This window comes from Dipodomys ordii, unplaced genomic scaffold (genome assembly GCF_000151885.1).
Source record: "Dipodomys ordii isolate 6190 unplaced genomic scaffold, Dord_2.0 Scaffold189, whole genome shotgun sequence".
NCBI classification, from domain to species: Eukaryota; Metazoa; Chordata; class Mammalia; order Rodentia; family Heteromyidae; genus Dipodomys; species Dipodomys ordii.
In genome coordinates, this window is record NW_012267405.1 from 1897681 (window position 1) to 1907636 (window position 9956).

The window sequence follows — 9956 nt, forward strand, 5'->3', positions numbered from 1 at the left end:
AGGAAGGAAGGAAGGAAGGAAGGAAGGAAGGAAGGAAGGAAGGAAGGAAGGAAGGGAGAGAGGGAGGGAGGGAGGGAGGGAGAGAGGGAGGGGAGGAGATTGGAAAGGAGGACTCATTGTTCTGCACTGGTTAGGTGGCCTCTATAAAAGTATGCAAAGTTTTGAGGGTCACTTGCAAAAGCAATGTAGACTATTTTGCAGAAGTTTCCAGGACAGAGGCTGGGCTGTTGAGACGTCTGAAGCGTGCTCTGGAGGTGATAGTTTACAGAGGAGCCTACAGAAGAGGAAACTCTAGGGAGACATAAGAACCACCTTAAACAGTGTGATGGCAAGAACTTTCTAATAATTCGACTTGTGGTCACGCGCTGGGTAACAGTGGACAGTGCAAGGCTGTTGGACCCATGTGACTTCATCGTCCGGCAACATTCCTGACATGTTGGTTTGTGCAAAGTACTTTCTGATGTCCACACAGCAAAAGTCTGCCTAACAAAGGCATCTCTGTTATTAAGTGACGCTTGGCTTTGTTTAAGCTTGAAAAGAATCTCGTGAGAGAGTGACTCAAGGCCTCCTAGGGCAGAGGCCATCAAAGGCTGGACAGCCACTGGAAGACACTCCAGCAGAACACCTGCCCCAGGCAGGAGGTGACCTCCAAGTCTTGGTCACTCTCTAAGTCTGTAACATGCAGGTTTCTGATGCCATAATGAGACAAAGAGATATACTGAAATATTCCAGAGCTTTCTTATAAACATTTATGCTTCCCCCCGCCAAAAAATAAACAGAGGAAATGAATGAGAACCACTAAAATTTTCCTAGGTTACTATTGCCTGTGCTTGTGCTCTTCTCAATTTTTTTAATATAAGCATTATTTTATTGATCAGATGCACATGGGCATTGTGCCTCTCTGTTCCTCTCCTGTGAGTGTCCTGCTTTGGTCTCACTATGTGTGAATGCCCAGAATCCTATATAGTTCATCATATCCCAGTGTACTTCAGATCTAGCTTCTGCACATGGGAGAAAACATGCACTGTTTATCTCTCTGAGCTTGGCGTTTAACATGATTTGTTCTAGGTCCATCCATTTCCCGCCAGCTGTGTAAAATTCCATTGTATATGTGTATCACACTTTTTTTTTTGATCCACTCATCTATTGTAGGGTATCTGGGCTGTCTCCGTGACTTGGCTATTGTGAATAGTGCAGCAATGAACATGGAGGTGCAAGTGTACTCCTCTTCATTTTATATCCCATTTCCTTTCATCTCTATCCATATATCATCATATCCCCCTCCCTCAGCCTTCTTTTCTTTTTTTTTTCCAGGCCTGGGGCTTGAACTCAGGGCCTGGGCACTGTCCCTGAGCTTCTTTTTCTCAAGGCTAACACTCTACCACTTGAGCCACAGTGACATTTCCAGCTTTTTCTGTGTATGTGGTACTGAGGAATGGAACCCAGGGCTTCATGCATGCTAGGCAAGCACTCTACCACTGAGCCACATTCCCAGCCCCCATCCTTTCTAACAGAGTAAAGGTTTACATGGGCCCAAGTGGCAGGAGGGCTTCAGCACACTCTGGAGGAATTTGATGTCTGACTGGTTTTGGCAGTTGGGACAAAACCTAAATGACAACTATCTTCTCTGGTGTGTGTTTTCTTCTACTTTATTTCTCCTCTCCAATCTGAACAGAAAAAAAGTATAGTTTCCAGAAAGATTCTGGAGAAATGAACAAGCACAATGTTACTAGTATTAAAAGAAGAAAATGGAGATGTACAAGACATTATGTTGAAAATGAATTTTACAACTTCAGGGTGGGGAGGGAGGGAGGAATTGTGGAGGTGGGGAGGGAAGGGATGGAGGGAAGGGATGGTAGGGGAAAAACAAAGGAGGAGGTAATAATGCTTGATAGGTAATGTACTCATTACCTTACTCATGTAACTGTAACCCCTCTGTACAGTATTTTTACAATAAAAAATATTTTTTAAAAAAAGGAGGAGGAGGGCTGGGAAGATGGCTCAGTGGTAGAGCGCTTGCCTTGCATGCCTGAGGCCCTGGGTTTGATTCCTCAGCACCACATAAGCAAAAAGAAAAAAGCCGGAGTGGCGCTGTGGCTCAAGTGGTAGAGCGCTAGCCTTGAGCTGAAGAGCTGAGGGACAGCGCCCAGGCCCAGAGTTCAGGCCCCACCTCCGGACCCCCCCCCAAAAAAAAAGGAGGAGGAGGAAGAAAGAAGAAAAGAAATAATAAAGACTTTCCTTAATACTAGCAATGATCCATGCCATAATTACAATAATTAACAAAATGCTAGTGAAAGAGTACACAGCAACTTAAAAAGAAGGAGAGAAGGAAGAAACATTCAATTCAGTATTTAAAGTCCCATTTAAAATCAGGAAGATGTGACATAGTCCAAAAAGAAATGTAACTGCTCTGTATATCACCTTTATAATAACAATAAAAATTAAAAATTAGGGGCTGGGAAGGTAGCTCAGTGGTAGAGTGCCTGCCTTGCATGCATGAGACCCTGGGTTCGATTTCTTAGCACCACATAAACAGAAAAGGCTGGAAGTGGCACTGTGGCTCAAGTGGTAGAGCGCTAGCCTTGAGCAAAACAAGCTCAGGGACAGTGTACAGGCCCTGAGTTCAAGCCCCTGGATGGGCAATATATATATATTAAAAATTAAAAAAAAAGAAAATCCTAGCTTTAAGGGGACTGAGTTCTGAGGATCATAGTTCAAAGCCATCCTGGGGAGGAAAGTCTGTTGAGACTTTTATCTCCAATCAATCACCAGAAAACCAGAAGTGGCCCTATGGCTCAACATGGTAGAGTGCTAGCCTTGAGCAAAAAGTTCAGGGGCAGCACCCAGGCCCTGAATTCAAGCCCCAGAACTGACCAAAAAGAAAAAAAGGTAGAAAGAGAGGTAGAAGAACCAAGTCTTATGACTAAATTGCTTTGGCTTAGTTAAAAACCTTTATTGTCCTGATTAATCAGGGCAAAAATAGATGGTTTATTCATCAAATGATAAACTCTTTGGAAGAAAGAGAGGCCAATCTCAACCTTCTGATTAGAATGTTTCAGAAATGAAACCATAGATGTACTGGAAAAGGTATAGGTAAACATATCATTTTGTGGAAAAGATTCTCTTCTCCATCCTTTGCTCTGGAGTGTCCCTGGACAGTGAAGTCACACGGGACCACCAGGCTTGCACCGTCCACTGCTACGCAGTGTGCGACCACATGTCAAATTATTAGAAAGTTCTGCTACTACAACGCCAGAGTCTATCTTCAGCGGTTTTCCTCCTTCAGGCATGCTTCTGCTTTACAAACCAAACTAAGCCTTTGTCGATGTTTAAGATGGTTCTCACGTCTCCCTGGCGTTTCCTCTTCTGCAGGCCTCTCGGTAACCCATCGCCTGCAGAGCAGGCTTCGGACTTCTCAACAGCCCAGTCTCGGTCCTGGAAACTTTTTTTTTTTTTTTTTGTTGGTCGTCGGGCCTGAACTCTGGGCCTGGGCGCTGTCCCTCAGCTCTTCAGCTCAAGGCGAGCGCTCTACCACTTGAGCTACAGCGCCACTTCCAATTTTCTGGTGGTTTATTGGAGATAGGAGTCTCAAGGTCTCTCCTGCCCGGGCTGGCTTTGAACCGTGATCCTCAGATCTCAGCCTCCTGAGTAGCTAGGATTACAGGCGTGAGCCACCAGCACCCGGCTCCTGGAAACTTTTGCAAAATAGTCTACATTGCTTTTTTCAAGTGACACGCAAAAGTTCTCATACTTTTACAGAGTACACCTAACCCATGCAGAGCACTAGAAGAACCTCACTCTTTACTTTGAATATTTTAAAATGCTTCTAGCTGGGTGTCAGTGGCTCACAACTGAAATTATAGCCACTCAGGAGGCTGAGATCTGAGGATTGTGGCTTGAAGCCAGCCAGAGCACACAAATCCGTGAGACTCTCATCTCTTAACTAACCACCAATAAGCCAGAAGTGCAGCTATGGCTCAAATGGTACAGTGCCAGCCTTGAGTAAAGAAGCTGAGGGACAGCACCCAGGCCCTGAGTTCAAGCCCTAGTACCAGCACATGTGCACACATGCACGTGTGGACACACACACACTACACAAACACATGCCTCATTTGTAATGGGAGAAATTAGACCCAAACCAAACCCAATACAGAGTATCTGCCAGGCATTGGCTCATACCTGCAATCCTAGCTACTTAAGAGGCTGAGATCTGAGGATTGTAGTTCAAAGCCAGCCTGGGCTGGAAAGTCCATGAGAACCATTTGAAAACCAGAAATGGAGCTGTCCTCCAAGTGATAGAGCACTAGCCTTGAGCAAAAAAGCCCTGAGCTCAAGCCTTATGGCCAAACAAACAAAACAAAAAACAAAAACTGGGCCAAGTATCTATACTATGTAGCATGTTGCTGGATTAGAAATGAAAGAAAAGAACATTTGCTAATGCAAAAATAGTTCACATAAAGTCACTTGAAAGAGGAAAGTTAAGCCGAGCATCAGTGGCTCACACCTGTAATCCTAGCTACTCAGAAGGCTGAGATCTGAGGATCGCAATTCAAAGCCAGCCCAGGCAGGAAAGACTTCAAGACTCTTATCTCCAATAAACCACTCAGAAAACCAGAGGTAGGGCTGTGGCTCAAGTGGTAGAGCACTTGCCTTTAGCTGAAGAGCTGAGGGATGGCGCCCAGCCCAGAGTTCAAGCCCCATGAGCAACAAAAAAAAAAAAAAAAGAGGAAAGTTATAGAAAAGTATGCAAAGTATATGAATCCATAGTATTGTGATTTTTGTCTTTTGGTGTAGGGTACTTATTAAAAAGACCACAGAGACATACATCAAAATATTAACAATTCCTATTGCTACTTTTTTCTTTCTTGGGTTGTTTATCCTAAATGTTACATAATGAGCATGTATTACTTTAATAATAAGGGAAGCCTTGTCTAAAAGTGGAAACATAATTGTACACACACACAAAAACACATGAAAAATAGCAATTTGAAAGGGGGAAATGGTGATTTTTGTTTGTACATTTTTCAGGATTCTCTAAATTTCTTATTCTGAAAGTTGGAGACTATTTTGTACGAAAGTGGTTCCAACAGGGAAAGTGAGGCAGGGCAGATGGACAGGAAGACCCTCAGCCCCGCTGCCTGCCACAGCTAGGTATCCATCATTACCAACCATACCCACCAAAGACCAGCAGGGAGAAGCATGGAGGAAGGAGAAATGCAGGGCCCCAGTGTGCCTGGTTTGATGGCAGGGATCTCAGCCTCTGAAGCTTCCAGGGCAATCTGTGGGGTTGGAAGCCAGCCAGCCACTGTGGCCCACGGACATCTGGACTGCTCCAGATTGTGGTACAGAGGCATCTGGAGAGGCCAGCTGTTAGGCAGGGTGGAGCCCTGCAGAGAGATGTCTCCACAGAAATGGGGGGCCGAGCAGACCAAACCTCTAGGGCTTTCCTGAGGGACTTCCCCAACAAAGTATATTTAGAACAAAATAAAATAGAAACAACAAGGAGTCAGGGAGAAGGAAGAAAAAGAAACAGGGAAAAGGCCAGGAAAATGTTTTTCTAAGTAAAGCACTTGGATCTGATGGGTAATGGGAGATGGATGGCAAGGCTAATGGGTAGAGGAGTGAGCTAAGTCATGGTCAAAAGTCCCTGCTTTTGCCCTGACCTATGTCTGCAGGATTCCTAATGTATTTTCCCCAGCCAGTGCCCCTCTAGGAAGAAGCAGATGGAGCCAAAAGCATGAGAAGTGGCCCCTACTCTGGGAAGGCAAGCTCCCGGTGGCCTGCCTGGAGAGCACAGGTTAGGCCTCACTTGTTAGGATCTGATTACAGGGGCAAATGGCTGTAACTGTCATCCACTGCTGCCTGGTCTCCAGCGGAGACACAGCGCTCAGCTCAGCAATGTCCAGTGCAAGGTTGCCTCTGTGTATGGAAAGCCAGACAGGCCTGGACTTGGGTGCAGCCAGCACTGTAGGGTGGTCACCCAGGGTCAGCCCTTCCACAGGCCCTCAGGGCTCAGCTGCATCCACTGGCCTCAGAGTAAAATGGGCCTGGGGGGGGATCCTTTTTCTGCCCAGGTAGACTGGAACTCAAGAATACACCAATGGCTCAGTACCACTGAAGCGTTTCCTGCCATCCTAGAACCTCTAGCAGTGTGTTGAGTTCGAAGGTGATTGGTCACTCAAGGCAAGTGTGTGGAAGGAGCACAGAACACATGCGCCAAGCTCCCAGGCTTCCCCTTGCAGTTCCTGGAACCCCACCACGTCTTTCCCTTGGTGTCTGCTGGGCTTTGTGGGTTGTGAACCCCCACTATAGTCCTCACATAAGCAAACAACAGAATAAGGCTTGACTTCAGAGTCCCTGGAGCCAGGGTGGGTGTCAGAGCAGATTAGGTGACAGATTTAGAATCATACAGTATCAAACAGCCCACGAACACATTCATTTCAAGTTAGCACCAGGCTCTAAGAGCTATCTATTCACCCCAGGCTGGGCTGGGAATAAATGTGCCCTGCTGTCCTCCGCCTAGGGGACCAGGAATCATAATGCTGAACACACCTGAGTGCTTTGGGGTACCTTAACGTCCATCTAGAAGTAACCCCTGGGCCTTTGCCACTGTTTCCAGCAGCACCAGTGTCAGGGCTACACTGAGGACCATGGACAGGAGGGAAGACAGCTACCAGAGCATCCGAGCTGCCCCTGGCAGGGCCTTTCACGCTGCCCACAACTGCACCTGCTGTGCGGGTGCCACCACTTCACTGAGGCAAGGCTCCTTTCTTTCAAATATGTAGCTCAAAACTCACTGTTTTCCTCCTCCTCCTCCTCCTCCTCCTCCTCCTCCTCCTCATCATCATCATCATCATCATCATCATCATCATCATCCTCTCGCTGAGGTCCCTATTTTGCTCTTTTCCAACTCCAGTTCAATGTTATTCCATGAAAAGGAAGTCATGATTTCCATGCTGTGTTTCATGTTCTATGTTTCTGTGACACATACAGGACAGTCCTATGTATGTGTAGCTCTGGGGGTAGGGTGTGGTGGTTAATATCCCTGTCTCACTTTGGGACACCAACAAAACTGGACAATCCTGTCATTTAGGAAAACAAGGGTAAGAAGCTGTGAGGGGCAGACACTGCCCAGATTCTGTCCCCGCTCCGTCAACTCCAGCAGAGAGTGGACAGTAGACAGTGCCAGCGGTGGCCACTTTGGAAAGCAGGTGAGTCACTACCTAGTGATGCCCTGGACTTCGCTGACAGGCTATTTTTGAGTTACATTGTTCAGACCCCATGCTTATTAATAAAATCCAAGCAGTCATCATTACAAACAGTAATTTGTATTGTCAGTAGTCATTTCAGCAAGCTAATACATGTAATCCACATTATCTTAGTGGAAAAACAATTGCACACAAACATTCAAGAAGCTGGATGCTGGTGGCTCACACCTATAATCCTAGCTGCCCAGGAGGCTGAGATCTGAGGATCACTGCCCAAAGATAGCCCAGGCTGGAAAGTCCATGACTTTCTTATCTCCAATTAATTACCAGAAAACCAGAACTGGAGCTATGACTCCAGTGGTAGAGCACTAGCCTTAAGCAAATGAGCGCAGGGCACTGTCCCATATGGGGGGGGGGGGGGGGGGGGACCCGAGGGGAGGGAGAAGGGATTCAAGAAATATGTAAATGCTGAAACTCACAAGCTAGCTCCTTCTGGGAGAAGAATTATGCATGAAACATGAGTCTACTTTCCATTTATGGATCTAGATCTCCTTTCCTGGAGGACAGACAGGAAGTCTTTCTTCCATCACCAATGCAAACACTTCCATCTCTAGGACTAGGAGGGAGCTGGGTATGTCTTCACCCCAACCACAGGAAGCCAAGAGAGGCTGTGGGCAAGCTGGCCTCCAGTCCCAAATCTCTTGGGCTGACATTGCAGTGACTCAAACACCATTTCTTGTTTAGGAGAAGGCTGTTTTGGCTAAAGTGAATCATTTGGAGCCTTGCTGTTCTCAGAAAGCCCCTCAGGAATGTGGAAGCAAAAGGACCTAAGGCAAGCAGCAAAACCCATGCCAGAACACCCGGGTGCTTGGTCGGATACAAAAGGATAAAGGAGCCTGAGCCCCACGGGCCCCATTGTGGGTATGCTGTCTTCTAAGGGTCAAATCTTAGTTTTGACCCTTAGTTTTCTTTCCTGACTTCACATCAGCTACTTTCTGAGACAGTCTTAATCCCTGGGCTGCCTCTGTTTCCCTACCTTCCCATTAAGTGGAAGGCGCTCACTCTGTTGACCTAAAACAAGTCACAGGGAAAACGTCAATAGGGAAGGAGACTTTGAAACAGGCCCAGTGGGTGGGTGGATGCTCTGGGGAGTCACTGACCAACTGGGTGACCTTAGAGAAATTTTCTTGGCTGTTCTCAACCTCCAGAGGCTCATGCCTGTCATCCTAGCTACTCAAGAGTCTGGGATGTAAGGATCACAGATCTAAGCCAACCTGGGCAGACAAATCCATGAAAGTTAGTTATCTCCAATTCATTCACAAGTACAAGTGAGGCTCATGTGGTAGTGTGCTAGCCTTGAGTAAAAAAATATAAGCAAGAACACAGCCCAAAAAACCAACAACCACCACCAACAGATGGGGCAGGAGGAGAAACCACGGATGCATAATGGTCAGATGTAGTAAAGCACAAAAGCACTGGACCTTGGCTGCTACTCTTGAGGTGGATAACTGAGTTCTGATGGGGAAGGAAGGGAGTGGGGGGGGGGGGGGGGAGGGCAGATTTTTCACAAGGCCTTGGTCCATATACCAGGAATTAACTGTTCACCCCTCTCATCACCAAAGCAACAGAGGCGACCACACCCATCCCTGACCAGCAGGTGGTCACTTTAGAGAACTCTCAGGTAGGAGGCGGCTACCCATGGACCTCTAGCCTTGATCTTCCCAGGCCACACACCCGTACTCCCCGCTAAGGGGACCAGAAGCTGCCCTCTCCTAAGATGCGCTACCAGCCCCAGTAGGATGCTCAATGCTTGGGACGATTCAGATGCTCACCAAGGTTCAGCTGGGCCTAGAGATAAGGGGCCCTGCCAGGGCTCCATGAGCTTGTCTCCAGGGTGGAGCCTAGGCAGGCTGCTGAGCTGAGAGGTGTTGACAAAGCAAGGCTTCCATTCTCACCCCAGCAAGAAAGCAATGGCTGAGAGAAAGCTCTGAGGACAGCGCCCCTCCAAGCGCCCATACCCAGTCATCGCTTCTAGGCGACCTCGGCTGATGGGCACCCTGTGGCACGCGGCTCTCGCAGCCCCTGAAGCAGGTGCCTGTCTGGTATCGATCCTGTGAATTCCCCTCGTTTGCTTCTGCAGAAGGGCGAGCGTAGCAGTGAGCATCATCAGACAAGAGGGATCTGTCCTGTGAATGGAGACAGAGGCAAGATGGAGACTCCTGCCAGGCAGGAAGCTAGCTCTGAGTTCCACTTCTACCACTGACTTGTACAAGCTGTAGCTCTTCTCTGGGCCTGCGCTCCCTCATCTACGACATGGGAACGCCGCCTTGCTTGTCCCCTCGGGTGGTGGCAAGGCTCAAGGGAGAGATGGCTGTGTACGGGCGTTGACTGAACCATGTGCTATTCACACATGAATTTGTCAGCCCCCCCACTCCCTGGCCCTCTGGCAGGGCCTCCTCCGTTCAGGGAGTTGAGGAGTTGGCACTAAAGTCCTTACTCTCCTGGCACACATCAAACCTTTCCCTGAACCAGCGCAAGCTGGCTGGAAACCACCTCTCTCTGGAAAGATGGAAGCACGGATGGCCGAGTCCATGGGGCACTGAGACACTCTGAGGGTCTGTGCTCCTTCTGGGGGTGCCCTCTCCCCACATCATGGCCGGAACCCTGCAGGAGCCTCTGAATGAGGGGTACAGTAGAGCAGTGACCGTGCAGGTCCCAGAGCAGCCATGCTGACTGCTGGTGAAGGCA